The following is an 8,857-nucleotide window of genomic DNA, read 5'->3' on the forward strand; positions in this document are numbered from 1 at the left end:
GTGGGCAGGGTATTGCAGGCCCCTTCCAGGGCTCTGGGTGCAGAGGCCCCAGGAACAGCATCCCATTGTCCAGGCCTGCACTGGTGCTGATGCACAATCTGTTTCCTCCTGAGAAAGTCAGGGTAGCTGACAGAACACTGGACGACTTTCAATATGGCAGGGTCCTAACCGCTATCTTTGTATTAGACAGACATCCACGACAGTGGCGTTTGCTCTAGCTTCAGGAAGGTTTTTGGGGAAAATGAAGGGGGGAGGAGAGGTCGATGACATTGTTCCATACTCTGCATATGAGAAAACGTGGACTTTTTTTATACAGTAGGAAAACATTTCATTTGTTCTCTGCCTGCGCGGCACAGGGAGATCTTGGCTGAGTGTTTCTTTCTGTTTTACAACAAATACTGAAAATAGGCAAAGGATGGCAAAGGGACAGAAGCGCTTCCCTGGTGAATTAGGGCCATTCACTGTCAGGAGTCACCAAACCTGTATTTCAAGGGCCACCTCTTCAGCTCCGTCTCCTGGATTGGCCAATAGCCCTGAAGGGGCGGGGCCTGGCCCCCGTCCCTTTCAGTCTGAGTGAAACCCATCAGACGTTTCTCCGGGTTTTCTAACATCCAGGCTGCCACCTGCCTTCTTCATCGTTTATTTGTGTTGGAAAAGGTTCCTGCTGCTTTCCCACCGGGAGGGCCGGTCTCCCCCCCACCCAATCCCCACTCCCCGCTCTCCCCCCCCCCCCCCCCCCCCCGCCCGCCCGGGCCAGGTGGGAAAAGGTCGCTGATGTAATAACCCGGCCTGGGATCTGCCTAGGGTTGCCACTGGGGCCTGAGGACACCTGCACAGCCTTCCCGTCCTTAGTCCTTAAAATCGCCCGAGTCTTCGCAGTGAGGCTGTGCTTTTCCCTAGGAAGCCACTCCTGACAGCATTCCCAGGCGGGTGTCCGGCTTCTTTCTGCCTTTGCCTCTCTGTCTCTCTGTCCCTCTCCCTCTCCCACTAAGGATTAGCAGTTGCTGCTCTGGGACTGCTTATTCTCTGCCCGGGCTTGGGGTGTCCATAGCATTTCCTCTCCAGCCTCACTAGCTGTGCCCGTGGTTGGCCCCCAGCGCCCCTCCCTCGGTCCCGCGCTGGGCTGCACACTGCCTTCCCTCCCCCAGGGCTGGCTCTCCGGTGCTCTCTCCAGAGTAGCCAGCTCACTTCCTCTCCCTGACCGCCTCTCAACACTCTCTTTCTGAGCTCTCAGCCTGCGGGGGTATGGGGCAGATGCAGACAGTCCTTTGGTCTGGCTCTTCGCTTTCCTCTTGGTGCAGGGGTAGAGAAGTGGGTTAGTGCCGCCATCGCTGGCAGGAGGCAGGAGGCAGGAGGCACGAGGGCGTGACAGCTCTAAGGACGGCAGTGTCCTCGCCTGCTGACCTCGGGGAAGGAAACCTCCTGCAGGCCTCCGGTCGGTCCCATCCACAAGACAGCACTTTTTAAATGTGAACCAGAAAGTCCCCTGTGATGGCCTGGGTTGTAAATCAGCATGGACATCGTGGGCCCCATTCACCTTGTCCCTTCGGAGCCAGCACAGAGGGGATGCCTCCAAGTCGCAGGAGGATGGTGCTCCGGAGGGTCTTAGGGGGAGCTGCCCTGGGGAGCTTTTCAGGGTGCCCAGGGACCCTCCCCATCCCATCCCAGGGCTGAGGCTGCTGGGACACGTGTAACTTAATCCTACACATCTGGGAAGCAGTTCCCCTCCTGCCAGAGGTGGGATGAAGCCCAAATGATTTGTGTGGGAGGCAGGACAGGGAGGGCTAAGAGGGAGAGCAGAGACCCCTTCATCCCTGTCCCTGGCTCAATGGCTGTTGCCAGGCAGATTTTCTGTGTGCTGTGCTGAGGAACTTCAAGGAACCCAGAACATTATTTTCCTGTACACAGTGTAATTGTATTATTTAAATTTAAGAATAGAGCAGGGAGGAAGGTGAACATAGTCATCTTTATGGGAGACCAGCAGACAAGGGGCCTCTACCCAAGTTCCACTTTCAGGTCCAATTGCTGGAGTTTCAAGGACTAGTGACTCCTGCCTCCCGCCCCCCTCCCTCTCTCTATTTCTACCTCTCTCTCTCTCTCTCTGAATCTACCTCTCTCTGTCTTTCTGCCTCTAATAATACAGCCACCCACTTGGCCCTTACTGGTGCCAGGTACTGCTCCAAGGGCTTTTCAGATCATTTAACTCCCAGTTTCTCTGAGGAAGGTTCTGTTTCTCTGCATCACATTCTTCTCTCTTGCTGCCTCTGCTCTGCCACACACACTCACTCACACACACTCACACACACTCTCACACTCGCTCACACACTCACACTCATGCACTCACACAAACTCACTCACACTCACACACTCATTCACACTCACACTCACATACTCACTCACACTCACATGCCACACTCCGGGTCTCTCACACATTCACACACACTCACACATACACACATACTCACACACTCACTCATACACTCACACACTCACTCACACTCACATGCCTCACCCCAAGCCTCTCACACACTCATACATACTCACACACACTCACACACCACATCTTGGGCCTCTCTCACACACACACACTAACACTCCACACCTTGGACCTCTCTCACACACACACACACACACACACACACACTCCATACCTCAGACCTCTCACACTCACACACACACTCACACACTCACACACCACACCTCAGGCCTCTCATACACACACACCCACAACACACACTCACACACCACATCTCGGGCCTCTCTCACACACACACACTAACACTCCACACCTTGGACCTCTCTCTCACACACACACACTCACACTCCACACCTTGGGCCTCTCTTTCTCTCTCACGCACACACACACACACACACTCGCACACACTCACAGTCCACACCTTGGACCTCTCACACAAACACACACATACACACACTCACAGCACTCTCACACACACACACTTACACTCCACACCTCGGGCCTCTCTCTCATCCCCACACACACACTCATACACAAATACTCCACAGCTTGGGCCTCTCTCTCACATGCACACTTACATACACTCATACACACTCATTCACACATACATAATCCACACTTTGGGCCTCTCTCTCACACACATTCACACACATATACACTCTCACATATACACACCCCACACACCTCGGGCCCCTCTCTGTCTCACACACAGCCTAGTGCAGGTGGAGAGGACACCGACCAGCTCCTGGGGAGAAACAGCCTCAGGTTGGAGGAGCTTTGTCAGCTCCCCACTGCCGAGCATCTGGGGATCAGCCGAGCTGCCAGCTGGGCTGCCCTGAGGTGCCTCAGTGGGAGACACGCCTTGATCACAGCTCGTGGGAAAGGAAAGCACACTCAAGCACAGGGGAGGCCTCCCTGCTGGCTCCACGTGGGGCTGCCCCACCTGGTGCTGCCCAAGCCCAGGCCGGGTCTGGTGAGGGTGCTGCCCTCTCTTCTGTCCTTAGCACTGCTCTGACCTTTGAGGTAAGGGACAGAGACAGACAGTGGGCAATGAGGAAAACAACAGAAGAAAATTTCCTTTCCTGGCAAAGGCCATGGTGGCAAAGCGCTTAATAGAGAATGGGGAAGCCTGCATTCAGAGCCTGGCAGGGCCACTAACTACCTCCAGACACCTGCCAGGCCACTCACCCTTGGTGGCTTTCTAACCCTTCCACAGAAAATCGGATTTTATCAATTTTTATTTTAGGGGCAGTGCTCTCCTTTCAAACAAAACCAGAGAAGCCCAATATATAAAAATACATGCAAGAGGGTACAGGTAGGGCTCAGTCCAACTCACCCTTCACCCTCCTCTCCGCAACAGGCCAGATTTGTTCATTAATAAACCTCTCTGAGCCCAGCCGGTGTGGCTCAGTGGTTGAGTGTTGACCCAGGAACCAAGAGGTCACCGGTTTGATTCCTGGTCAGGGCACATGCCCGGGTTGTGGGCTGTACAGTGTGGGGAGTGCAGGAGGCAGCCAATCACTCACTGATGTGTCTGTCTCTCTATCCCTCTCCCTTCCTCTCTCTCTCTCTCTCAAAAAAAATCAATAAAAGCATATGTTTAAAAAAATAAATAAACCCTTCTGGAGGGCAGACTGTGTGGCTTCCACAGCATCGGGTGTGGGAACATCAACCACAGGGTTCCGTGCACCAGAAACTCCCAGTCCAGGGCCGGGGGCATGCAGACAGCAGCAGCACTCCTGCACAGGTGGCCGCATGCAAACAGCAGTGACCCAACTCAGTGGGAAAGTGACCTAAAACTGTGGATCCACTTCTGGGTATATACTCCTCAAAACTGAAAGCAGGGACTGAAAGAGATATTTGCATACACATGTTCAAGGCAGCATTATTCACAATAGCCATGGGAGAGAAACATACAAGAGTCCCTCAATAAATGGATGGGTAAACAAAATGTGGTGTACATGTACAATGGACTATTATTCAACCTTAGACAGGAAGGGAATTTTGACACAGGCTGCAACATGGATGAACCTTGAGCACATTATACTGAATGAAATCAGCTAGTCACAAAAGGATAAATATTGTATGATTCCACTTACATGAGATACCTAGAATGGTCAAATTCCTAGAGACAGCAGTAGAATGGTGGTTGCCAGGGCCTGGGAAGGGGAGACAGGGAATTACTGTTTAATCAGTACAGATTTCATTCTTGCCAAGTGAAATGCGTTCTGTGGATGGATGGTGGTGGTGGTTGCACAGGAATGTGAAGGTGCTTAATGCCACTGAACTGTACACTTAAACATGGTTAAGATGGTAAATTTATGGGATGTATATTTTACCAAAATTGAAAATGATTTTAAAAATTGATGAGTCCCTGTGTCAAAACGGCTGGAGGAGGCTGCTCAGCCGCAATGGTTCAAGGCCCTGCGCCTGCCTCTGCCCTCAGCGGAAAGAATCTCCTTAATGGTCTCAGGGCCTCTGAGAATGCTCTTCCTTTCACAGATGCTTCTCCCCAGATGTTTCCTTGACTCAAATCCCCTCGGCTCTCCCCTCAAGCGCCACTCCTCAACGAGCCCTCACTGACACTACTAACTAAAATAATGCTCCCATGAGCACTAGACTTAGGGGGTGACCACCTCATAAGGTAAATAAACATCGAATCTCTACGCTGCACACCTGAAACTAATATAATGTCAACTATAGTTGAAAAATAAAATTTTTAAAAAGTAAAACAGTGCTCCAGTGAGCACATACACACATGCACACACATGCACACCTACATATGGACACACACACACACACGTATACATACACATACACACTGCCTGGCACATGCCTGTGATGGACTTACCTTCTGCACAGCACTTGCCACAATCTCCTGTGTTGGTGTCCAGATATTTGTTTGTCTCTTTCTTTCCTGATTCCCCCGCCAAAACATAAGCTTCACCAGCGCAGGGTCTCTTTTTTGTTCACTGTCTCTCCCCTGTGCTTGACAGTCAGAGGCGCTGATAGGAATTTTTTGGAGGAATGACTTTGGAGCCCTATCTGGTCTCATACCACCCATCTGAGCTTGTCTTTGTTGCATGCATCTCTCTTGGGAACCTTGCAGGGAGTTGATGTCCAGTTAGTTGAAGACAGGGTTTGAGGATTTGATTCAGAATTTCAGTTAAATAATAACTATTACCATCTTCTACCCTTCTAACTGGCTTCACAGTTCAGATGCCAGGAGAATGACAGATGGTGAATGTGGGGGAAGGGGAGTTCATTTTAGAGAACATAAAACTCACTTTTTAAAATAGAATCACACAATTTTTGAGGTGGAGAGGACCCCAAAGTTGGGATGAGTTTCAAATAGTGAGACAATATCAATTACAAATGGATTTCATGGCCCTACTATCAGTCTCTGGTGACACAGACAGGCCCAGATTGTACTCTTGGTCAAACTTTCTATGTCACAAGGCATTTTGCTGAGGAGGAGAGAGAATTGCTGATGGCAGCAGGGACAGAGCAGAGAGGCACCCTTAGGCAGGCACGTGAGATTAGCTTTCTCCAGACTTGCTCTGGAGCACTTGGGCCTGTGGTCCTTGATAACTGACTACTATGTGCCTGATACCTATACTTGCTCATGTCCATCAGTATTTTTCTTGTGTGTGTTTTTTCAATTTCAATCCTCACCCAAGGACACATTCATTGACTTTAGAGGAAGGGAGAGAGAGAAAAAACATCGATGTGAGAGAGAAACATTGAGATTGCCTCTCATACAGGCTCCAGCCAGAGACTTAAACCCAGAACCTATAGGTATGTGCCCTTACCCAGGTTGATTTGCCAAACAACTGAGCCACACAGGCCAGGGCCATGCCTGTGTTTTGAGAGCTCTAATCCATCCCTCCTCCAAATTAGGCTAAACCTAAGAAAGGCCAGCTTTGAATAAGAATTCTGAAAACTGGAACTTGAAAGGCAATTTCATTTGATTTTTCAAGGCAATGATGCAAACTCCCGTTAAATGCATCATCACTGTGACATTATTACATTCTCATTAGTTATGCCTTGGAATTTTGCCATTGGAACCACAGACTCTCCAGAATGGAGGGAATTCCAAAGGTCACTGGGACAGTGCTTCTTAAGCCATGGGTTTCAACCGCTTTGCAGGCCATGAAATCAATTTAGTGGGCCATAATGAGAATCTGAAGTTGAAATAGAGCAGAATTAAGTAAACAATATCACAGTGCATTGCACATAGTGAAGGTAAGTATTACTTCACAAAACTTCTCATTAGTTAGATATGAATATGCATGTGCATAGTACTGCAACATGACCCGAGTTTCCTACTATGAGTCCTGGCCAAGAACAATTTGAAAGCTACTCCCCTGGTCTATTTTCCACACAGAGCTCAGCACTCCTATATCCAGCCTATGTTCAATCACTCCTTGATTCCTGAATTTAGTAAGTGCTGTTAGTGTGAAAGGCGCAGTTTTGGATCTTAGGAAATGAATAGAACACTGTGTTAGGCAGGGGCCTGGCAGGAACCAGGTGGCACACTCTAATTGGGTAATCTGAGGAGAGCTTAATAAAGGAGCTATTTATCTGGCATGGACAGGGTATAGGGAAACCTAAACAGATAGCACAGAACTGGGCTGTGAATAGCAGAGCAAGGTTGGAAGGCACAAGGCAAGGGAGATGTTTCCAGAATGCAGAGCTATGTGGAGGAGACTCTCTGACAGGACTGTTGCCTTCTGTCCAGAGACCTTGTCGCTGCCAGCTCACAGGAACCCTGCAGGAAAGTAGACAGAGGAATAAAAGTATCTCTCTTGGAAACCAAGATGGTGGCATAGGTAAACACCTGAACTTGCCGCCTCGCACAACACCTTCAAAACTACAACTAAAAGACAAAACGAACATCATCCAGAACCACAGGAAGACTGGCTGAGTGGAAATTATACAACTAGAAGGAAAGAGAAAAGCACACTGAGACTCACAAGAGCTGCAGAAGGCAGAGGTATGGAGGTGCGTGCGGAGAGGGCTGGCAACTGAGTACATGGCTGGCTTTTTCAAGCGGGAGGGAGACAAAAGCTCCTGATTGTTCTGAATTCCAGTTCCAGGCAAGACTCTGGGGACCCAGACTCATACTGGGAGAAATTGAACTGTCTGGCAGCGGGTAAAACTAGAGGGCAGCTTTCTCTCAGAGGTGCTTGCAGTGATTCCCACGGGACACTGAGACCCTGGGGCCTCTTAGGGCAGGGCTGATGGGAAGCCATTGCTATTTGCTCCACCCTGAGACTCCACCCCATCCAAGCTGTGCACAGAGGCTTTTGCATATGAATGGCCTGATCCTTTGAAATCTAAACTTACTTACCAAACTGCAGCTGAGTCAGAGAGACCAAGAACATCCAAAAGAAGGCCCAAGGTCCCACAGCAGCTTGCATTGCTTCACAGCTGGGCCTCATTTGGGCACCTCCAAAACACAAACAAAGAGGAGGAATCTGCAGATATCTCTGTAGCTCCTGCTGGGTGGCCTCAGGCAGAGGTTAAATTAGCACCTCCTTGGAGATCCAAGAGCCAGGGGTCAAAGTAGGACCATCCAGATTACAACTCCTCAGATCCATAAGGGACACACTCAGGGGGTAGACTCAGTTAACACCAAAGCCCCACTGAAGCAGTCTTGCCTCATAAGGGTGTCTCCAGCACAGAAGTTCTCCCATCATAGAAACAGCCGATACTCACAGCCAGTTGGCCTGGAGGTCAATTCCTCCCAGTGATATCAACAACAATCAAGGCTTAACTACAACAAGACTGTGCACACAGCCCACAAAGGGGTGCACCAAGAGTGTCCACCTCAGGTAACTGGGGAGGCTGAGCCACTGGGCCCTATAGGACACCTAGCACGCAAAGCCACTCTATCAACACAGGGAAGCAGCCAAAATGCAGACACAAAGAAACAGGTCACAAATGAAAAAAATGGAGGAAAGCAAACTATTGGATATAGAGTTTAAACCCACGGTTATAAGGTTTTTCAAAAATTTTCTAGAAAAGGCCGATAAATTTAGTGAGACCCTCAAGGATATGAAAAAGGACCAACTAGAAATTAAGCATACACTGACTGAAATAAAAAATAATATACAGAGATCCAACAGCAGACTAGAGGATGGCAAGAATCAAGTCAAAGATTTGAAATTTGAAGAAGCAAAAAACACCCAACCAGAAAAGCAAAAAGAAAAGAGAATCCAAAAATATGAAGATAGTGTAAGGAGCCTCTGGGACAACTTCTAGCATACCAACATCCAAATTATGGGGGTGCCAGAAGAAGAGAGAGAGCAAGATATTGAAAACCTATTTGAAGAAATAATGACAGAAAACTTCCCCTACCTGGTGAAAGAAATAGAC

This window comes from Plecotus auritus, assembly GCF_963455305.1.
Source record: "Plecotus auritus genome assembly, chromosome: 3".
Taxonomy (NCBI): domain Eukaryota; kingdom Metazoa; phylum Chordata; class Mammalia; order Chiroptera; family Vespertilionidae; genus Plecotus; species Plecotus auritus.